The sequence below is a fragment of the Hibiscus syriacus genome, unplaced genomic scaffold, assembly GCF_006381635.1.
Source record: "Hibiscus syriacus cultivar Baekdansim isolate YM2019G1 unplaced genomic scaffold, ASM638163v2 tig00111098_pilon, whole genome shotgun sequence".
NCBI classification, from domain to species: Eukaryota; Viridiplantae; Streptophyta; class Magnoliopsida; order Malvales; family Malvaceae; genus Hibiscus; species Hibiscus syriacus.
Window position 1 is genome coordinate 74,576 of NW_024062983.1, and position 25,434 is coordinate 100,009.

A 25,434-nucleotide genomic window follows, 5' to 3' on the forward strand; every position below is an offset into this window, starting at 1 on the left:
AAGTTAATCTTTAAAACTTTAAATATTTTAATTTTATCCTTAAATTATAACTCTTAAATTATAAGTATATGTTAATCACGTCACATGTTAATAAAACCATTAGGTCAAACTATATTATTATAAGTTTGCAAAAAGTAATTGTATTTGAAATTAATTTCATACTTTGGATAAATTTAGAGATAAAATTAAAACATTAAAAAGTTCGATGATGAATTTAGAATAAATATAATGGTAAAAATGTTCTTAACATTTGATTGAATAATAATTTTGACTTATATTCATTTTTGGAACATTTTGATGATTACATTTAACAATCAATGCTTGTAGTTAGTTACATATGCTCAAAATACTGACATGGTACGTATTATATGTTTAAATTAATGATATGATATATATTATATAATGATTTCGAGTTAGTTTCAAATTTGGGCTCGGGTGTACACAGCTCTAGCTGGTTTTCGAGGTGAGCCATCCGTTTTTTTTCCTTCCAATTTTATTATTACTTTTTTTTCGGCTGATTCAGTGCATCTTTTTATTTGCTTATGGATTTCTCACAGGATTTTGTTTGGAAGTTCTTCTAGTAGAGAGATGGGAAAAAGTTGAAAGGTAGATAAAGATAGGGGTGAACATCCGATTGAGTCGAATCAACAAAATTTGAGTTATTCAAGTTAATGAGTCGTATTTTACGACTTGAATTTACTTTGATGCAGCAATTTGACTTTGCAGCAATTTGATGCGACCCTCTATAAACGCACTAACGATGTCATTGACACACTCGCTGCTCGTTTGGATGCTCGATCCTTATCTTTTTACTCGCTCGAACAGGTTATCGGATGTCTTCTTGAAACCAACGAGGAAGCGGTGAAAATCATTTTGGAACGTCAGAGAGATATATGGAAAAACCCCGACTTGTTTTCTTTGGTTGAGGAACACTTTGAGAACAGTAAAAAGACATTAGAATTTTGCATTGCTTTTGAGAATTGCCTCAAACGTGGTCGAAACAACCAGTTAATTATTCAGTTGGCTGTTAGGTATTTTCATGAATAGGCGGGTTTACAAGTTGGTGATGGTGAGAGGAAATTTGTGAAGACTTTGTAGGAACTAGGGAAATTTAAAGCAGAAGGAATTAATGCTGCATAAATTGCTAGCCCGGAAGAGAAAGCTCGATAAGAAGTTGAAATCTTTGAAAACGTGGAGGAGGGTGTCGAATGTGTTGTTCGTAGCCACTTTCGTTTCGGTTATGATCTTCTCTGTGGGCTGCACCGCCCGTTGTAGCAGCTTTGGCTGCTGCCTTGGCACCTATCTGTTCGGTCGGGAAATCGTGCAACTGGCTTTGGAAGCGACACGAGAACGATCTGAAAGTGCAGAAGGAGTTAATAAACGAAATGTGGATTCGTTCTCACTTCACAATCCATGACTTGGAAAACATAAGAGTGCTTATCAGGAAGCTGGAAATTGAGATGGAATCACTATTGTATGATGCCGGTTTTGCACTTGCAGAAGAAGATGCACTGAAGCTCGCGATCAATGAGATCAAGAGGTAGTCCGAAGCATTTATGACGACCATCGAGGAACTGGGTCAACAGGCCGATACAGTTAGACATAATATTAGGATGGCAAGGACTGGTTTTGAAGAAGATGATGAAAGATTCTGGTAGTTCATCGACTGGTTCCTGCCATTTAGAACTCTAGCAACGACATGTTTTGCTGCGTATTAACTTTATGTAAAATTCCAGTTAATGAAGTTCCACCTCTACGAGTGAGTTGATCTGGACTTGTGTCATATATATCAATTACATTGTTAAATACGAGTGAGTTAATGAATTAACTTTATGTTGCAAAAAGTTGGTAAAGAAACTCGAATTACAAATTTATAATTAAATACTGATTTTATTATTTTTATTAAGATTTGTATTAAAAATAATTATATCTAAAGTAGTTGAGTATTTTTTAAAAAATGTTACTAACAATATATCATTTATATTTAAGATGCATATGAATTAAAGTATTATCCCTCAAAAAGTAATTTATACATTTCACATATTTGTTTTGATAATAGTAAAGGAATAAGGGTAAAAAAAATATAAATATTGTTATTTGTTGATGATATTTTGAATGAAATAATTTTAAAACTCAAAAGCAACATATTTAATTGGACTCGGAAAGTATTAAAAAGATATTTATTAGGTGATTATAGATGAATTGGTATAAATTGTGTAATATCCTCAATATAGTTTTCAATAATTTTATTTAAATATTAGGATTAATTATACATTTAGCACCTAAACTATCATTTTTAGTACCTAAACTTTCAATTTTTTCAAAATTATATTTTTTTTTCAAAAATATATCTAAAGTTTAATTTTTGTTTCATTTTAGTATACTCGTTCAAATTTAATGTTAATTTTTGAAAAACTGAAAGTTTAGGTACTAAAACATATCACAATTGATAGTTTAGGTATTAAACGTGTTAAGTTTTTAACGGCGGGTTACTAAAATGAAACAAAAATTAAATTTTAAATATAATTTTGAAAAAAATTAAAAGTTTAGGTATTAAGACAAATCAAAATTGATAATTTAGGTTTTAAATGTGCAGTTTACCCTAAAAAAATTATAAAATAATTGTGAAGAACAGTTAAGAGATTGTAGTTCTATGATTTTGGAGACTTATCCCATTAACTATATTAATATAATAGTATTATAATTATACTTTTTTTAAAAATATATATATATTATTTTATTGTAAATACATGCACCATAATTAATTGCCATGTCAACCAATTACATTACTTGCAAAATAATAAAAATTAAAATGCAAATGTAATGGTAAGAAAAACTGTTAAACATTAACCGCTATTATTTATACTTACCATATAGGATTATTCTTCTATTGATCAACACTAACGATAAATATCAATAAATTAATTTATAAAATGTTAAAATTATAAAGTACTCAACATATAATTATAAATTAGTTAAAAATTTAAAGAGGAATTATCTAAGGGTAAACTATACAATTGATCACTCAACTATTTAGTCATTTTTACGTTTACTATCAATCTTTAAATTTTGTCAATCAAACCACTTAACTATTTATTTATATTCAGTTAAGCCGCCTTTCGATAATATTTAATAGAAGTATTGACGTGACAGTTAATAAAATTGGTATAATTATATATTTAGTTATCAATATTTATACATTCTATCAATTTGGTCCTAATTCTAATTTAATTCAATAAATTTAATGACACGTGTCAACATCTTATTGAACTTTTTTAGAATTTAAATTTATTTATATTTTGCCACTTAAATTGTGACACGTGTCTACATATGGTTGGATGAAAAAACAATTAGAAAAGCCCAAGCAATGTTGACAGGAGCTAAGAGAATCTGGTTGGATGGAAAAACAATTAGAAAAGCCCAAGCAATGTTAACAGAAGTTAAGGGAATCAAACCCAGGTCCACAGGAATGCAAGCACTGACATTTGCCATTAAACCAACTTGAACAATTGTGTTATACTATACACGATAACATAGAGATTGATAAGCATTGGCATATTAGAACATTTAAGCAAATCTTAAATTTGAATATCAATTGCATATATTTTATAAATTAGTTAGTAGAATATTAAAAAAAATAAAATTTAAGATTTATAAATTAAGCTTAATGTTTATTTTTTAGAGTTATAATTTAATGATTCTATATATAATCATAAATTTAATATTTTAATTTAATTAATAATTGTAAAAATTAAAATTATTAATAAAATTAAAAATATTTAGTTCAAAATTAAAATCAAAATATTACAAAAGTTTAAGCTGACGGGACATTAGAAATCCCGATAATAAAATAAGTTAATTACTTATTTTGTTATTAATATTATCAACATATTAGGTAGCGCCTAAAATGTTACCAAAGTTTAAATTGATGGGGGCATTCGAAATCCCACGACAACAAAATATGTTAATTTCTCATTTTGTTATAAATAAATATTAACATACTAGGTTGCGTCCAATAATGTTATTTTGAATAAAGAAATAGGTTGCAATCCGGAATATTAAAGTTGTGTTTAATGATATTGGTAGGATTTAATATATTATGTATCTTTGTATGACAATTATTTTTAAAATAAATATCGATACTACTATAATCTGATGGTTGATACTTTAGCAAATAGCAATACTTTTAGAGTAAGTATGGATACATTATTATTAACCTTTAGAGTACACATACTTTTAAAGTAAGTTTGAAATGACCATCCAGCTCAGTTGGTAGAGCACAAAGCTCTTAACCTTGGGGTCGTGGGATCGAGTCCCACGGACGGTATTTCATAATTTGAAGGTCTCCTACGGAAGCTGCTCTCAACCTGGCGTTGGGGGTAACCTACTATCTTACCTCCCCCTTACCCTATTACATATGTGAATAAGGTCAGCTAATACTTTTAAAGTAAGTATCCATACTTTCGAATTAAAAAAAAACATTTCAAACGGTTAAGTTGTATATATTTTACCGTTTACATTACTGTCGAAACAGTATACATACTTTTAGAGTAAGTATGGATACATTATTATTAACCTTTAGAGTATCCATACTTTTAGAGTACATACATAGAAAAAATGCTAAAAAGGTTCAACATAGAATAGGTCAAGAGAGGATTTCTACCTATGAGGCATGGCATATTACTTTCGAAGAAAATGTGTCATTCCACTCCACAAGATAGAGAATAGATGAATAAGATTTTGTATGCTTCGACTATTGGTTCCATCATGTATCCCATGATATATACTCGTCTCAATGTATAGTATGCTTTAAGCGTGATGAGTCGGTATCAAGTAAATCCTGGTGAATATCACTAGACAGCGGTTAAAAATATCCTTAAGTACTTGAAAAGAACTAAGGATACATTTATTGTATATGGAGGTGAAGAATAACTTAGTGTAAAAGGTTACACGAATGCTAGCTTCCAAACCGATAAGGATGACTCGCGATCGCAATCTGGTTTTGTTTTTTTGCCTTAATATATGAAGCAACTAAAGAGATGTTTGGACCAAGAAGTTCATAACCGAACTAGGGGTTGTTCCCATCATATCAAATGCTATAGAACTTCGCCGTGACAACAATGGAGCCATTGCGAAAGCAAAGGAATCTAGATCTCATCAATGATCAAAACATATTTTGAGGTTTTTTCATCTCATTCGAGAGATCATAGATTGAGGAGATATGGAGATATGTAGAGTACACACAAATGATAACTGAAGATACTCATTTTTTTTCATTTAAATATTATTTATATTATTATTATTATTATTATTATTAATAAATATTATTACAGGCCCAAATCAGACTGGACCGGCCCAGTTACAAAGGACCCAACTGGCCCAAACCCATCAGGAAACCCTAAACCCAATTTAAGATTTGTAGCATCTAACCCTAGCCGCCTCAGCATCACAGCTGTTGGATCTGAGAGATCCAACGACCCACACTCATCCAGAACGAACCATAGGGTAATGATACCCTAGGGACCACGCAGCCGCCGTAGCTACTCCCACCATCTCCACCGCTGCCACGTCTCATCGGAAGCTTCCAGAAGCGCCACTCCAGCCGCACACATGTCGCCCCAACGATGAGTCACCACTGGAAGTCCGGTGAATCACCAGACTCCACTCTTTTACCCGGTCCGATAGCCACACCGGGGATGGCTATAAAGCCATTGACAACCTGCAAAGAAAAAAAACAGAGAGAAGAACACACAGAGCAACCAAACAGAAAAAAAAGAAAAAAAAAACAGAAAACAGAAAACAAACCACAAAACAAAAAGAGAAGAGCGAGAGAAACTTACCGGGGAAGACAACACCTCGATCGGAGTCACCACCGACCTCCAAGCGTCACCAAAAACCTTCGAAAACCGAAGGTATTTTCCTAGATTTGCTCCGATCGGGAGCTATTTAAGAGAAAGGAACACCGGAACCGTCATTAGGACGGTCCGATCTACGTTTTGTATAAAAATAAAATTTTCCGACCACCGGATGCGGTGGCCGGTGGTGGGTTTTGCGGCGGCAGACGGCTGCCGCCCGGTGACCGGCTTCCCTCCGAAGGGCCAGCCGTTTCGGGCTTAAATAGCCCTTCCCGAACGACGTCGTTTTGGGGAGGGCTAGTTGTGTAATTTTTAAATGTTAAACCATGTCCGTAGTCCCTCTATTTTATATGTTTTACATTTTAGTCACTGAATCAAATTTATGATCCTTTTAATTTGGTCTCTAAATTTTATTTATTTATATTTTAGCCCTTAACCGTAATTATAAATATTTTAGATAAAATACGTATTTAGTCCTTTAGTTTTAATAATTAATATTTTAATCCCGAGTACATATTTTTAATTTATTTTAATATGATATTCGAATTTTATATAATTTTAGTTTAGTCACTAAATTAATAAATAAGGAGAATAGCATGTTTAATCCCTGTAATTTTAAATAATTAATTATGAATTAGGTATTTAATTTTATTAGATTATAATTTAGTCACTAATTTTAAATATTTTCATTTATTATAAAGTTTTACTGCTTTTAAATATATAGTTCTAATTTTATTTTTATTATTGTTTATTTATGCTTTAATTTTACTTGTTTATATTTTAAATATTATTTTTATTATTATTATATAGTCATATAAATATATATAATAAATAATAATATATACTAAATCTTAATTTGATTTTACATAAATTATTTTATCATATTTTAATATTTATTTATTTTTCAATATCAAAGAAAAGGGCAGTCTTAATACAACTGGATGTCCTATTCTGGTATTTTTAAATTAAATATTATAATAAAAAATTTATAATTTAATTTTATTATTATAATATTTATTAATATCGAAGAAAAGAGCTGTCTTAAGGCACCTAGAAGTCCTTTTTTGATATTTCTAAATAAGTAAATATCTTATTTATGTTTGATATATTTTCTTAAAAATATTTGAATTAAATAGGATTATAAATTAAATATATTTTGAATTTTTAATAATAGAGACAATTTATAATTAAAAAGTACCAATTTTGGGCGTTGTAGGGGTGCTAATCCTTCCCTAAACGTAACCGACCACGAATCCCTTTTTATTATTAAAAAGAATGAATTTTTGGTTAAAACGCAGATCAATTTATCTTTTAATCGATGTTTTCTTAAAAGCTCTTTTAAAAGATGATTTTTAGGTATTCACCTGACCCAAAAGGCCGATGGCGACTCCCAAAATATTTTTTAAAAATCAAAATCATTAATTTATTCACATCACTTTTCCCGCCAAGTAAAAATTTTGTCCGGACGAAAACCGGTTACGACAGCTTGGCGACTCCGCTGGGGACCTGGTTAAGCTTTTAAAATCAATTATAAATTGTCTCTATTAATTAGAAATTAAAAATTCTATAATTTAATTTATAATTCTTTCTTTTCAAAATTTTTATATATACTTATTATTTTCATAATATTTATATGTATATTATTTATTTATATATATATATTTTATTTTATTTTCATGTATTTTATTTCATTATTTATTTTTCTGTCAGAGATTTGAACATTTCTCCTCACACACATCACTTGCATTGCATAACATAAAGGTCTATAATTGAGTTAGTCCCTTTTAAGTGGGAGTGAAAGCGACGTCTTCGTGAGAATTTATTCTCCGTGTCAGACCTAGCAAGTAACTTTCGGGGTTCATATGCTCTATGTCTTCGTGAGAATTTATTCTCCGTGTCAGGCATAGAGAAGTGTATCCCCTCGAATTGAACTCGATCCGCTTTAGTCTGTGATGGACTAGGATTGAGGGTTAACAGCCCAAGGGGGCACTAACAAGGACAATTCGGGTACCTTTATTCTTAGATATGAAACCATGCATATAATAAACCCTAGAAACTCTTTCGATTTGAAGCCATACCAAAATTTTGTCCAAAATAGGTGTACACACAGGAGAAATGAATTCTAACTTTCCTTTTAATTTATTTATTTACTGATTAAATTGCATGTGAATTTTAAATTATTTAAAGTATGAAGAAAGCATGTTTAAATAAAGATATTTAGGTAGACATTATTATTTAAATTATTTTTTATGTATACTAATTCATTTCTTTTTGTGTGTTTTTATTTCTTTTGTTTGCATAGCATCATACAGGATAAAAGACATTGATCCTCGTGTTAATTGTCTCATTGGAAAACCTTCATCTATGGATAAAAAGTGTTCAAATCAAATAGTTCTAAACTCAGAAGTAAGACAGTGGGCTGAAGACTTAAAAATACAAGGAGGAGACAGTCTGCAAGATGACTATGTATCTGATTTGGCCAGTTATGCTCCAGTTTCGCTAAAAAGAAATGATATGCAAGATTTGCGAAGCATTTGGGAAAGTTGGGACTCAAACAAAAAGTTGCAGTTTTATCAGACTTACGGAGATATCCCATATTTGCTCTATGTTGAAGTTGATGAGGACTTACTTCGAGCCCTAATTCAATTCTGGAATCCAGGGTACAATTGCTTCACTCTCAATAAAGAGGACTTGGTCCCTACTATTGAAGAGTACACAACTTTGCTACATATAGAAGGGGCTTTGGAGAATCGAATTTATTCAAAGTCAATTAAAACTCAACCATTTCGAGTTAAATTAGCAAATATTGCGGGAGTACGAGAAGAATGGGTGACATCCCGTACAAAACAAAAGGGCGAAAGCGAAGGCATTGCTTGGACCAACATTAAAGAACTTATTCAGAGTCATCCAGACACTAAAGTACGATTCGATCTCTTTACTCTGGGTATGTATGGTATGGTCATCTTCCCAAAAGTATTGGGATATATTGAAGTTGCAGTAGTAGATTTGTTTGAGCAGCTATCAAAAAAGATTAATCCTGCATCTGCAATTCTAGCAGAGATATTCAGATCGTTAAACGCTTGTAGAAAGCTAGGAGGTGGAAGATTCTCAGGGTGTACCCAATTGTTATATGTCTGGATCCGTAGCCATTTCTGGAGGACAGAAAAGGTTTCATACCGGCGTTTTAATACGGACTATTCACCATTAAAAGAATTTCTGGAGCAAGAATGGCCGAAAGAAATTAAGAAAGATATGTGGATTAATGCCTTTCGAAATCTGCAAAGCAATGATATTGTTTGGCGAGCCCCGTGGCAAATCCAAAGGGAATTCTTTTACAAATGTGGTGATTACAACTGGATAATGCTGCTCGGATTGTGGGGAGGAATTGGATATACACCACTTTTGGTCATAAGACAGTATGAAGGTCGTCAATTTGCACCTGTCACTGCTGGATTACATTTATCTGAGTTCACATTCCACAGCAAAAATTATAAAAGAAATATCATGGAAGCCTTTACAGCTTGGAAAACAACTTTTTGTATCCGAGCTAAAGCAGCAAAAGAAATGCTAACTCCTGATTATGAGGAATGGAGATCTGTCAGGAAAAATGAAAATATTCCTCTACCAGACCAAACTAAGGATATCTCTATGGAAGATCGCATTAAGGTGGTTCCATCAGAGATTGAAATCCTGTGAGCTGAGTTTGAAGCAGAAAGAGAAGATTGGTCAAGAGAATTAGAGTAAATGAGACGAGATAAAGCTATATTGGGTGTTGACATTGATTTTCATTCATCACAATGTGCAATGCTGAGAGAAAACAAAGAAAAAGTTGATGGTGAATTTAGAGCATTAAAGAAAAATTACCAGGAGTTATATAAATCCCGGAAAGCATCAGGACCAAGCCGATCAACAGTACAGATGACCAGAGAATTGAACATCGAAAAAAGTCGAGTTGAAGATCTGAAAGAAAAGAATAGCCGTCTACTCAAAAGCCTTGAGAAAGGAAAGCAAAAAATGGAAGATTTTGAGGTTGACAAAAGAGAGCGAATTATAAAACACAAAGCTGAACATCGCGAGATCATGAATGAAATGCAAAGAGAAAGGGATCGAGCCAAAGATTTAGAAGAGATGAAGAGTGATATTCTTGATAAATTTGAGGGTGAGAAAAATATCATGTTCAAGGGATTTGAATCTGAAATGAACCATCTGATTACCGAACTTGAAGTCAGAGGCCAAACGATTGAAGAGTTCAAGGTTGAAAAAGAAAAATGGGAGCTGGAAAGAAAGAATTTTAACACCAAACTTGAGGTAAAGCAAGAAGTGGCTAGCAATTGGATGCAAAGATGCAGAAACAAGAATGTTCAAATCCAGAAGCTTAATCAAAGAACACAAGAAGCACGAACAAAACTTAAAGAAGATCTGGATCAGTCTAGAAATAAAAACTCAGAATTTAATGCTTACATTTTGCAACTTGAAGAGTCGTTATTTCAAGAAAAGGTTCGTCTAGGACCTAGTGATCTCAAAGAAAGTAATGAGGAAAGTGCTTCACTGCGAAGACGCATTAGAGATCTTGAAAAATTCTGCACAATTATCAAGTCAGAATCACTGAGTTAGAGCAAACAATCGAAAGAACTAATGAAAAATGACAAAAATCAACTGATTTCTATGTAGAAAGAAGTGAAGAAAGAAGTAATATGGTATTCGAGGCCATGGTACAAATGAGTGAAGTTGCTAGATATGTTGGGGAACTAGCTGTTGAAGCAAAAATAATCGAGCATTATATTGATCCAGTTTCTAAATTCGGAAAGAAGGTGTCATGGCTAATGAAAGAAATTATAGAGCTTAACAGGAAAGCTACGCCTTATCTGTAGTTATGAACTATTATAAAGAAACTTTTGTATGCCGATGAAAGTTGTTCTATGACAGTTAACTTTTTGGGATCAATACCTTTTGCATACATGCATACATTCATTATTCATTGCATTATTTTCTTTATGTATAATTTTTATTATTAAGATAATATTCATTAATTAAAATTTGAAAAAATAATATCAAAAGATTTTTCAATCGCAGTTATTCTGGCCAAAAGAGAAATACAACATCACTACGGTACTAGACAAGCTACTAAGAGAGTTATGGAGGATAAAATACAACGTATTGAGGAACAACATAATAAAGAACAAGCAGAGATGAGAATGAAGCTAGAGAAAATTGAAGCCAGTATTGCAAACTCACAAGACAGCATGATGCAGAAAATAGAAGACATGTTTAAAAGGCAAGCTATCATTGGAAAAATGCATGAAAATCTTGTATCTTTCGACCAAGAACCTATGTATCCCCTAGGTTTCCCACCAGAACCAATTTATCACTATGGTACTACACCTATACAAATCAATGCCCACACATCAGCATTTCAAGAAGCCAAACCACATAAAAATCGACAAGTGGATCCTGCATCTTAAAGCAAAAATCCACTTATATCAGATATGAAAATAGGGGATTTTAATACTGAACATCTAATCCCAGATTTGAATGAGCTGAATGAGAAAGAAAAAGTAAATGAAGAATTGACCAGACAGATCAAGAGCTTAGAAGAACGAATGAAATCCGTGGAAATAACTGAATCATTCTATGGGTTTGACACTAGTGAGTTGAGTTTGGTTCCAGACCTAATTCTCCCCATCAAGTTCAAAGTTCCCAAATTTGATAGATATGATGGTACCACATGCCCTTCATCTCACATTACTATGTTTTGTCGCAGAATGGCAGGATATGTGAAAGACGAGAAATTGTTAATTCATTGCTTTCAAGATAGTTTGACAGGACCAGCCTTAAAATGGTATACTCAATTGACCAAAGCCAACATTAGATCTTGGAAAGATCTAGCTAAAGCATTCCTAGAGCAGTACCACCACGTAACAGACATGGTCCCTGATAGATGGACTCTCCAAAATTTGGAGAAAAAGAATAACGAAACGTTCAGACAGTATGCTCAGAGATGGCGTGACACAGCAGCCCAAGTTCAACCACCCCTGTCAGAAAAAGAGGCCACAGTAATATTTGTCCATACATTGAAAGCTCCTTATTTAAATCATCTAATGGGGAATGCAACCAGAAATTTTGCAGATTTGGTCATTTCTGGAGAACTCATTGAAAATATCTTGAAAAGTTGCAAAATTGAATTAAATGAGGGGTCTAGTTCCAAAAGACCTATGTACCGTAAAAAGGAGAATGAAGTCAACAATGCAAACTCTTACAACAAGGATTCATAGAAAAGTGTTACAATAACCCAACCAAGGGTTAAGAAAGAAGAAACAAACACTAATCGAGCAGAGTCCAGAGGATCTCGAAAAGAAAATGAAAGGTTGTCTTTTACACCTTTACAAGTACCCTATGCTGAGATCTATGATTCGCTATTAAAAGCAGATGTCATACGGCCCTATCCTTTGGTTCCCATGCAACCACCATTCCCTCCATGGTATGATGTAAAGGCACACTGTGTTTACCATGAAGGAATTACGGGTCATTCTATTGAAAACTGTTTGGCATTCAAATGGGTGGTTCAAAATTTGATCAACACTGGAAAGTTGGAATTCAATTCACAATCTACATCAAATCACCCATTGCCAAATCATGGAGATAAAAACGTGAATGCAATTCAGGAAGAGAACAAAAAGAAAGCAAAAACTGACATAAATCTCCTTTTGTTTGGATATTTCAACAACTCTCTTTAGCCGGTATAATTCCACAACAATTCAGGCCAAAGTATAATGAAGGCAAGAATTATTGTGAATATCATCAAGAGAAGGGGCATGAAATTCAACTATGTCTTGAGTTTAGGGATTTGATGCAAAAATTGATGAATAACATAGAGATAGAATTCTTTGAAGAAGAACCAGGAAAAAAGAAGATGATGTTTGTTCATCAGATGATTTTAAACCTAATCAAAGAACAATTGATCATGTGATTATTAATGTGAAATCATCTACAGTGATTCCTGCACCAACAAAGCCAAAAGTAGTTATCACAACTCCTTTACTATTTCCATATAAGGATACCCGCAGGGTACCTTGGAATTATACTACCAATGTTTCAATGGTAGGAGGATCTGTTTCTCAAGAAAAAACAGAAGAGAAAACACAGAGTCTGGATTCGATGTCTGAAGCAATGAGTGAAGTCGGATTCTTTACAAGAAGTGGGAGATGTTACTCTCCCGAAACATCCAACGCCTCAGAATAAGTGAAAACAAAAGGAAAAGCCATGATAATACCCCATAAGGTATTTGATGATGAATCCCCTCCAGCATTCAATGAGCCTGTAACAGAAAAACAAGCGCAAGAATTTTTGAAATTCCTGAAACATAGTGAGTATAGTGTGGTTGAACAACTACATAAACAACAAGCGCGAATTTCTATTCTTGATCTATTGATGAATTCAGAAGCACACATAAATGCTTTGATGAGAATGCTTAATCAAACTTTTATCCCTGAAGATATATCCCTCAATAAACTTGACAGAATTGTGGGACATATAGCCGCTGACAATTATATAACGTTCACGGATGATGAAATACCTGAAGGCGGAATGGGGTGAGTAAAAGCTTTGAATATTACCATACATTGTCATGGTCATATTTTGCCAGGAGTATTGATTGACAATGGATCCGCTCTTAACTTGATGCCTCTAGTCACACTTCAAAGAATGCCTGTGGATAAATCACACATGAAAAGTTATCAGAATGTAGTGCGAGCTTTTGATGGCACTCAAAAAGAGGTGCTTGGGAAAATGGAAATACCATTGTTAATCGGACCAGTCGTGTACAATATTGACTTTGTGGTGATGGATATCCACCCTACATATAATTGTTTATTAGGGAGGCCATGGATTCATTCTGCAGGAGCCGTTCCTTCTTCATTACATCAGAAATTGAAATTCGTTGTTGATGGACAACTAATATGTGTAGGAGCTGAAGAAGAAATCATTGCGTCTATAACAAGTGATGTTCCATATATTGAAACCAATGATGATGCTCTTAAATGCTCTTTCCGAGCTCTTGAATTTGTCAATGCAACCTTTATTGCAGAAGGAAGCAAAATTCCATATCCCAGATTGTTTGATTGCACCAAGATGACGGTACGACAGACTTTAGGCATTGGAGCTAAAACTGGGAAAGGTTTAAGAAAGAATCTTCAAGGGAGTTCAGTTCCTGTAAGTATGAAAATGAAGAAAGATCGATTTGGGCTTGGATTTAAGCCCAATTTTCAGCAAAAGAACAAAGAGATGAAAAGAAGGTGTGAAGACAGAAAGGCAAGGTTGAAAGGAGAAGAAATCCTTTGGGAACACATGTTTTCCCCACAGTTGAAGACCATATTCAGATCAGGGGGAACAATTAATGTAGAACAACAGCTTGTTGAGGCCTTTAAAGAAGAAAAGTTGACGAAAGATCAAAGCATAGTTGAAGAAGCTATGAATGGATTATTTATCAACATGATCATGAATGACAACAAGACTGGCAAATACTTGGATAGGATTCGCCCATGTTTTCCTGGAGAAACACTCAACAATTGGACCACTGAAGACCTTCCTGTAGTTTTTAATATTAACACAGAGTAATATTCAGAACTAATCATCATGTTTAGTCCAAAAGTATGAAAACTTTTTGTTATCTTGTAAATGAAATTATGTTAAGTTCACCTAATATTAAATATACAAAATTTTCTTTAAAATTTTCATATGGCAATCATTCTTTACATTTTCTTACATTTTTACATTTATTTATTTCATAAATTTACTATATTCTTTCGGAAATATGTCCGACTTAAATTTGCAGGTGTCACAATGTTAATAGCATGTTTATTCCTAAATTTAATCGAGAGATAAATTTAGAGCAGCCCATATGTCTGGAAGAAATCAATGGGTGTGAGGATGAACTGGAATGTGATGTTCCTACTGAATTATTAAGATTGATAGAAAAAGAAGATAAGCAAATTCTACCTCACAAAGAAGAGATTGAGACTGTAAATCTGGGAACAGATGAAGAAATAAAGGAGGTAAAAATTGGTACTACTCTGACAATCCCGATAAAACAAGAATTGATAAATCTCCTTCAAGAGTTCAAAGATATCTTCGCCTGGTATTATCAAGATATGCCTGGTTTGAGTACAGATATAGTGATGCACAAGCTTCCAATCAATCCAGAATATAAACCGATCCAACAAAAGCTCAAGCGAATGAGGCCAGAAATGTTGTTACAGATCAAAGAGGAAGTAATGAAACAGATTAATGCAGGTTTCCTACAGGCAGCCAAATACCCAGAATGGGTAGCCAACATTGTTCCAGTACCAAAGAAAAATGGAAAAGTTCGAATGTGTGTGGATTACAGAGATCTTAACAAAGCTAGTCTGAAAGATAGCTTTCCATTACCCCACATAGACACCTTGGTGGACAATACTGCAGGACACGCATGGTTTTCATTCATGGATGGCTTTTCAGGATATAATCAGATAAAAATGAATCCTGAAGACTTGGAAAAAACAACATTTGTAACCATGTGGGGCACATTCTGCTATAAAGTAATGCCATTTGGATTGAAAAATGCAGGGGCAACGTATCAAAGAGCCATGGTAACTTTGTTTCATGACATGATGCACAAAGAGATTGAAGTATATGTAGATGACATGATTGCCAAATCCCGAACCGAAGAAGAACATATTCAAAATTTGAGAAAGCTTTTCCAGAGATTGAGGAAGTATCAATTAAAGCTCAACCCCGCTAAATGCACTTTTGGGGTAACTTCCGGGAAACTTTTGGGATTTGTGGTCAGCAAAAAAGGAATCGAGATTGATCCAGATAAAGTAAAAGCAATTCAAGATCTTCCACCACCCAATACAAAAAAAAGAAGTTCGAGGCTTTTTGGGAATATTAAATTATATATCTCGGTTTATTTCTCAATTAACTGACAAATGTGATCTAGTGTTCAAATTACTTCGAAAGAACAATCCTGAAGTCTGGAATGATGAATGTCAAGAAAATTTGGATATTATTAAGAAATATTTATACAATGCCCCCATTTTAGTATCACCAATGCCTGATAGACCGTTAATTCTCTACTTGACAGTCTTTGAAAATTCGATGGGATGTGTACTGGGACAGCATGATGAATCTGGAAAAAAAAGAAAAAGCTATTTATTATCTGAGCAAAAAATTTAATGATTGTGAAATTCGATATCCACCAGTACAAAAATTATGTTGTGCCCTGGTGTGGGCTACTCGAAGACTCAGACAATACATGTTATATCATACTACTTGGTTGATATCCAAACTTGATCCTTTGAAATTCTTAATGGAATCACCAGCTTTGACAGACAGAATGGCTAGATGGCAGATGTTATTATCCGAGTTTGATATTGTATATGTCAACCAAAAAGTGATAAAAGGAAGTGTCATAGCTGATTTTCTGGCCAGTCGTGTATCGAATGATTATCAGCCTTTGAGTTTCAATTTTCCAGATGAAGATTTGTTGTGCATATCCATGAATGAAGAAGTCGGAACAAATGATGCATCTGCATCTTGGAAGCTTTACTTTGACGGAGCATCCAACGCCTTGGGACGAGGAATCAGGGCAGTATTAATTTCTCCAGAAAATATTTATTATCCCTTTACAAGTAGACTGGAGTTCTTTTGCACCAATAACATGGCGGAATATGAAGCTTGTGTCATGGGATTGAAAGCAGCTATAGAAAGAAAAATCAAATGTCTCAAGATATATGGAGATTCATCGTTAGTGGTGTATCAATTACGAGGTGAATGGGAAACAAAAGATCCTAAATTGTTGGAATATCGAAATTTTACCCTCGAATTAGTGAAAGAATTTGAGAGAGTCACCTTCAATTATCTCCATCGAGAAGAAAATCAAATGGCAGATGCTTTGGCTACATTAGCTGCTATGTTTCAGGCAACTAAGAAAGTTGATATGATGCCAATCAAAATGCTAGTATATGAAATTCTTGCACATTGTTATAGTGTAGAAGAAGAGGTAGATGGTAAACCATGGTATTATGATATCATGCAATATATCAAAAATCAAAGTTATCCACAAAATCCATCTGAAATTGATAAAAGAACCTTGAGAAGAATGGTTGCTGAATATTTTCTTGATGGCGAGATTATGTATAGAAGAAGCAATGATCAAATGCTATTGAGATGTTTAAATACCAGTGAAGCCAGAAGCATCATTGAAGAAGTACACAGTGGAATATGTGGAACACATGCAAATGGTCTTTCCATGGCTAGAAAAATAATGAGATATGGATGCTATTGGGATACCATGCACACAGATTGCATTGATTATGCAAGGAAATGTCATAAATGCCAGATATATGCAGACAAGATTCATGTACCCCCATCTCCTTTACATGTAATGACATCACCCTGGCTATTTCTATGTGGGGAATAGATGTCATTGGGGCAATCACACCAAAAACATCGAATGGACATTGCTTCATCCTTGTGGCAATTGATTATTTTACCAAATGGGTTGAAGCTGCTTCATATGCCAATATTAAGAGGTCCACAGTCTGCAAATTCATAAAGAAATAGATAATTTGCCGGTATGGCCTACCATAAAGGATCATTACAGATAATGCTCTGAACCTGAACAACAAAATGATGACCGAACTTTGTGCACAGTTTAAAATCAAACATGCAAACTCAGTGGCATATCGTCCAAAGATGAATGGGGGCAGTTGAAGCAGCAAATAAGAACATCAAGAGAATCATTACAAAGACCACTGAAACTTACAAAGATTGGCACGAGAAGTTACCTTTTGCTTTATATGCATACTGAACTACTGTTCGAACATCTACTGGGGCAACGCCTTTTTCTTTAGTCTACGGGATGAAAGCAGTCTTACCAATTGAAGTTGAGATTCCATCGCTTCGAATTTTGAGATAAACAAAATTGGATGAATCTGAATGGATCCAAACAAGATTTGATCAATTGAACCTTATTGAGGAAAAAAGATTGAAAGCTATTTGCCATTGACAGATGTATCAGAAACGGATGATGAAGTCTCATGACAAGAAAGTACATCCAAGAGAATTCCAAGAGGGTGATCTGGTACTAAAAAATATCTTGCCTATACATAAAGATTTCCGTGGGAAATGGATGCCTAATTGGGAAGGGTCATACGTTGTAAAAAAGGCCTTTTCCGGAAGAGCGATGATCTTGGCAGAAATGGATGGAAAAATTCTGAGAAATCCAATAAACTCAGATTCTGTCAAGAAATATTACGTTTGAAGAAAAAAAAATGAAAAGAAAAAAAAGAAGAAGAAGAAGAAGAAAAAAGAAGAAGAAAAAAAAGGGGGGTCAAGATGAAAACCCGCAAAGGGCATCTTGTAACCAAAGGAAGGATTTGAGTTGAAAAACTGAAAGGGCAGCTCAAATGCATGTTGATATTAGGTATATGGCAATTGAACCCTCTTAAGATTTTGATAGTTTGGGAGAAACTTCACATCTACAAGCATTCTGACAACGTTTGAGATCTTCCAGACAAAAGCTTACATCAGTACTCTAAAGCAAGTCTTATCAACGTCTGCAATCATTGTTAAAAAGAAAACAAATTATTACCATCATAGAGTTATTTGGAAGCGGAACAAGAAGAAATTTGTTCTCAATTGGCAGATTATGAATATAGCCCCTTTTCAGTGTAGCAGCATGAAAATGCTTCGAATCTACAAATTCTGGCTCTACATCGAATAAGTATTGTGATACTCCAGTCCAAACATCAATTGGAGCAAGTGCCACGTTATCATGGTAGAAATACGAAGACCCAATAGCATCTTCTGGAAGTTTTCTTTGAGTCATCTGATCTGGTTCGGTAGGAACCACAAAACCAATCATTGGAATTAAAAGATGAACTGCATGATCGTCTTCATTAAGAAGCTTTTTTCAAGCTTCTTCTGCTTATTCCTTTCCCAAAAATCATAGCCCAAGTTTCGCTTTTTCTTGTAATTGGGATCATTGCATAATGGCTTCCTATCTTTTACCGGAAGAAGTGTGTCAGCAGCCTTAGCCATTTGAGCAGCACATATAAAATCTGTCAACTCTACAATTGATGAATCCGGACCACATCTCTCTATGACTATTGAAGACATAGCATTTGAGTATCCCATTTTTGTCAAGTATAACAGTTTACTCTCCTCATCAGAATCAGAATTCAGGATTTTCTCGGTATCAAAAGAACTATCGATATCTGTGAAATCATCTTAAGAGATCACTTCATAATTAGATGAGTAGTTATCAAAATCAACATGTTACATGAGTGCAAACTTTTCAAGAGCCTGTGCCATTGAGTTTTGTTCTCAAGGGATTTTGTGACATTATATCTACATCTACATTTGTCAAAGGTGATAGATTCTCCGATTTGAAGAAGAACGATTTATTGGATTTCTACACAACTGAAGAAATACTCAGTTCACCAATTTGAAATCAAATAAACTTAACATTCATGCATCATATTTAGGCATTTGCAAAAATAGGTGCATTTTCATTCATTTTATCCATGTTGAATTTTGACAGGAATTTCAAAGATTTTAGCAAAGATTAAAATCCATCATTCAATGGATCAACATTTCCAGTTAGAGTTCATAATGAGAAGAACTCATCTGAAGAAGGAAGAAGAAGTTCGTAATGAGAAGAACTTGTTCAACTTTTTGCTTAAATTCCTCACCCGGTGGATCAGCAGTGCCAGTTAGAGTTCATAATGAGAAGAATTCATCTGAAGAAGGAAGAAGAAGTTCATAATGAGAAGAACTTGTTCAACTTTTTGCTTAAATTCATCACTTGATGGATCAGCTTTTCCAGAGAAAGTTCATAATAAGAAGAACTCATCTGAAGAAGGAAGAAGAAGTTCATAATGAGAAGAATTTGTTCAACCTTTTGTTTGAATTCATTATTTGATGGATCAACATTGCCAGGTGGAGTTCATAATGAGAAGAACTCGTCATCTGAAGAAGAAGAAATTCATAATGAGAAGAATTTGTTCAACTTTTTGCTCAAATCCATCACTTGATGGATCAGCTTTTTCAGAGAAAGTTCATAATGAGAAGAACTCATCTGAAGAAGAAGAAGTTCACAATGAGAAGAGCTTGTTCAACCTTTTGCATAATTCTATCACAGAAGGAGATAGATTAGCATCAACCATTCCAGAGAAAGTTCATAATGAGAAGAACTCATCTGAAGAAGAAAGAAGAAGTTCATAATGAGAAGAGCTTATTCAACCTTTTGAATGACTCTATCACAGAAGGAAATAGGTCAACATCATCCCCAGCGGAAAGTTCATAATGAGAAGAACTCATCTGAAGAAAGAGAAAAATTTATTCAACATCTCCATATTAATCAAGTGAAGTCAAATGAAAAAAAAACTTATTATCTTGTCGTCTTTGCTCTATTCTTGTTAACACAAGAATAAGCAAAGAGGGGCAGCTGAAGATACTCATATTTTTTATTTAAATATTATTTATATTATCATTATTATTATAATTATTATTATTATTATTATTATTATTATTTTATTAATAAATATTATTACAGGCCCAAATCAGACTGGACCAGCCCAGTTACAAAGGACCCAACTGGCCCAAACCCATCAGGAAACCCTAAACCCAATTTAGGGTTTGTATCATCTAACCCTAGCCGCCTCAGCATCACAACCGTTGGATCTGAGAGATCCAACGGCCCACACTCATCCAGAATGAACCCTAGGGTAATGATACCCTAGGGACCACGCGGCCACCGTAGCTACTCCCACCATCTCCACCGCTGCCACGTCTCATCGGAAGCTTCCAGAAGCGCCACTCCAGCCGCACACATGTCGCCCCAACGGTGAGTCACCACTGGAAGTCCGGTGACTCACCAGACTCCACTCTTTTACCCAGTCCGATAGCCACACCGGGGATGGCTATAAAGCCATTGACAACCTGCAAAGAAAAAAAACAGAGAGAAGAACACACAGAGCAATCAAACAGAAAAAAGAAGAAAAAAGCAGAAAGCAAACCACAAAACAAAAAGAGAAGAGCGAGAGAAACTTACCGGGGAAGACAACACCTCGATCGGAGTCACCACCGGCCTCCAAGCGTCACCAAAAACCTTCGAAAATCGAAGGTATTTTCCTAGATTTGCTCCGATCGGGAGCTATTTAAGAGAAAGGAACACCGAAACCGTCATTAGGACGGTCCAATCTACGTTTTGTATAAAAATAAAATTTTCCGACCACAAGATGCGGTGGCCGGTGGTGGGTTTTGCGGCGGCAGACGGCTGCCACCCGGTGACCGGCTTCCCTCCGATGAGGGAAGCTAGAGAGAGGGGAGAGCGTTTTTCATTCTCTATCAGTTAGAGAGAGAATGATAAGAGAGCTGGCCCGAAGGGCCAGCCGTTTCGGGCTTAAATAGCCCTTCCCGAACGACGTCGTTTTGGGGAGGGCTAGTTGTGTAATTTTTAAATGTTAAACCCTGTCCATAGTCCCTCTATTTTATATGTTTTACATTTTAGTCACTGAATCAAATTTATGATCCTTTTAATTTGGTCTCTAAATTTTATTTATTTATATTTTAGCCCTTAACCGTAATTATAAATATTTTAGATAAAATACGTATTTAGTCCTTTAGTTTTAATAATTAATATTTTAATCACGAGTACATATTTTTAATTTATTTTAATCTGATATTCGAATTTTATATAATTTTAGTTTAGTCACTAAATTAATAAATAAGGAGAATAACATGTTTAATCCCTGTAATTTTAAATAATTAATTACGAATTAGGTATTTAATTTTATTAGATTATAATTTAGTCACTAATTTTAAATATTTTCATTTATTATAAAGTTTTACTGCTTTTAAATATATAGTTCTAATTTTATTTTTATTATTGTTTATTTATGCTTTAATTTTACTTGTTTATATTTAAATATTATTTTTATTATTATTATATAGTCATATAAATATATATAATAAATAATAATTTATATTAAATCTTAATTTGATTTTACATAAATTGTTTTATCATATTTTAATATTTATTTATTTTTCAATATCAAAGAAAAGGGCAGTCTTAATACAACTGGATGTCCTATTCTGGTATTTTAAAATTAAATATTATAATAAAAAATTTATAATTTAATTTTATTATTATAATATTTATTAATATCAAAGAAAAGAGCTGTCTTAAGGCACCTAGAAGTCATTTTCTGATATTTCTAAATAAGTAAATATCTTATTTATGTTTGATATATTTTCTTAAAAATATTTGAATTAAATAGGATTATAAATTAAATATATTTTGAAATTTTAATAATAGAGACAATTTATAATTAAAAAGTACCAATTTTGGGCGTTGTAGGGGTGTTAATCCTTCCCTAAATGTAACCGACCACGAATCCCTTTTTATTATTAAAAAGAATGAATTTTTGGTTAAAACGCAGATCAATTTATCTTTTAATCGATGTTTTCTTAAAAGCTCTTTTAAAAGATGATTTTTAGGTATTCGACCTACCTGACCCAAAAGGCCGATGGCGACTCCCAAAATATTTTTTAAAAATCAAAATCATTAATTTATTCACATCACTTTTCCCGCCAAGTAAAAATTCGTGCCCGGACGAAAACCGGTTACGACAATAACATTAATGATCCCCTGACAAAGCCTATGGTACAACAAAAGTATGATCATCACACTGAGTCACTCGGTATTAGATATGTAAGTGATTGGTCATAGTGCTAGTGGGAGATTATTAGAGTATACCCAAGACCAATCATAAGATGATTGTAATGATACTTTTTCTTTATTGTTTTTATTGAATAAGGGCATTGTCACTATTATTTTTAGTTGTATTTCCGTATCTAACATAAACGGAAAGATAATAAAGTTCATATAATAATATGATTATTATTAAAGATCCTTAATCAAGTATTATTTTAGACATGGACAATAATAACAAGTTTATGACTAACATGGAATTGATTTATGAAAACTAGTTATCATTGTCATAAAGATGTTAATATCAATACATAAGTATGTTGTTAGAGAATAATATATTGAATTGACCCGCTATGAGCATGTGTCTTGGATTATTATATGACAATCACAACACTGCTTATGGTGATGACTATATGTATAATCCTCAAACTTGAGATCATTATTATCTCAACATATATTGTTGTATGTCTTGATACAATTAAACATGCTCCATAACTGGTTGCATTATAATGATTGATATTAAACATATCAAGAAATATGTAGTGAGATGTGAATTATCAAGATAGGATTTGTCATTCCTACATAATGGGAAATATATCGTAGGTAACTTGATTAAGTGAGACTAGAAATACATAGTCATGCTCGAACAAATTGATATGATATATCATAAGTTTTTCATTTATTTTAGTCTACTATAGATATTAAGAAATAATATATGAGATATACAAGTGTGACTATTCCAAGACTTATGCCTATTCTAGATATAAATGACAAAAGAATATAATACATAAAAGAGTTAGATACGAATATGTTATGTCGAATCATGACTTCTTGTAACTTATGTGACAATGATATATTATTGATTGTAATATTAGAATGGTTCTAATAATTACTACTAATGTTACAAGAACCTACAGGGACACACCCCAGGGTTGAAACGAGCAGATGTTAAATGAATTGTAAGTGTACAATTTAATTATACATTAATGTAAATGTTTATTATAGTTAATATATATTTAATATATATGTAACTTTAATAATCCCAAATATAAATATATGGATATCAAAGAAAATATAATTATGATTATATTTCTTTTAATAAATATAAAATTCAAAATAATCATTTAATACGAAGAAAAATTAAGGCTTAAGGTTTCTTTGTCGTATGAAATGATTATAATGGTCTAGCAGCCATTCTAATCTCTTTTGGATATTTTTCTCAAAACAATTTTGGGAGAAATGAAAAACTGCTCACAATCGGGTAAACTGCGTAGAGGCCGAGATGATTTCGTGATGGCTTTGGATTTGAATTGTTTGTGACTGCATAGACGAATTGTTGTTTTTCCAGGAACCTGAGGTGAATTACGTATCTCTTCCTCATGAATCCAAGTTTTAGTACTTGGATCACTGGTGTGATCGTTTGATAATTTTTTTGCTGCGCCATATAGTGTAACGGCGAATTGACAAGCGTCGTTTTACTCGTCAAAAATAAAATAATCCTCTTTAAATAAAGTAAATAAGTAGTATAGTGAAGAGGGTCGATCCACAGGGAATTCAGAATTTTTGATGCAAATGTATGTCGATTTCAATCCAATAAGCTGTAACAAAAATAAATAAAAATAAAAAGGGTAGATGAGATTGAGATGAAATAAATAAAAGAATACAAAAGTAAATTAAGAAGAATTAGTAAATCTGTAACACCCCAAACTCATATCCGACCCGGATATGAATCCGATGTGTCACATTGACTTTTCAAATCATTGACTTTTACAAGATAATTGAAAATTCAAACTTTCATTAAAATAAAACTGAATAATTTACATAAATACAATCAAAAAGGTTTTGCAAAACCAATCAGAGCATATATGATTTAAACCTTTAATTACATACCAACAATAATTAATATAACAAAAGAACATATTGCTTAAATCGTTTATGAACTGATCTCTGGTAAAGATATGATGTCCTATATTCCTATCCTTACTCCTATGGCTTCTTTAATCCTACGTGTGAAACACTCACACGTTAAGTCATTGACTTAATGAGGCATATAATGCATAAATGAAATAATGAAACATGCATTCACATACTTTCAAACTATACAATAAACATTATATATTTAATCAAAAAAACATATATCATCATGCATTTAACCAACAAGATATATCAAATTATACATTGTTAATTCATGTTATATCTTTTAATAGCCCATGATACATTATTGAGAACTTAAGGTATGTGAGTGCATTGAGGTTGTGCACAAATGTTGTCACCACAACTCGTATAAATTACACAAAAGTGCCACGTAGAAATGTCCCAAAGGACCACATAGTATTGTCCCGAAGAACCGTGTAGAAATGTCCCAAATGACCACATAGAATTGTCCTGAATGACCGCATAGAACCCTCGACTCCTGGCATGCCAATTATATCCCCAACTCTCATATCACATACTATGTGTTTTACCATTTATAACAGTTCACATAACTTATATCACATAGGCATGTAATCACATAGTTTATTATCACATAACTCATGTCACATTTTCATATAGTCACATAGATCATTGTCATATAACTTATATCACATAGGTTCATATCACAACATATAATACAAAACTATGCATATTCACATAGTAAAAAGTCATAACCATGCTTCTACTCATGTAATCATATATTCAAAATATCGAAAATAGACTTATCGCAAATCTACTTTTCATATAGCAATACATATATCATAATAATATGCACCCACCTTAGCCTTACTAGTCAATGCAACACACTTATAACTCTTGGTTGATCTTAATCTTAGAATCATCCTCAACTTG

The 25,434-nt window shown here is 33.1% G+C and overlaps 1 pseudogene; it reads left to right on the forward strand.

Annotated features, from left to right (window-relative positions):
• Positions 1–402: 402 nt before the first annotated feature.
• On the forward strand, positions 403–1,692 carry LOC120153029 (annotated as a pseudogene).
• Positions 1,693–25,434: the final 23,742 nt, after the last annotated feature.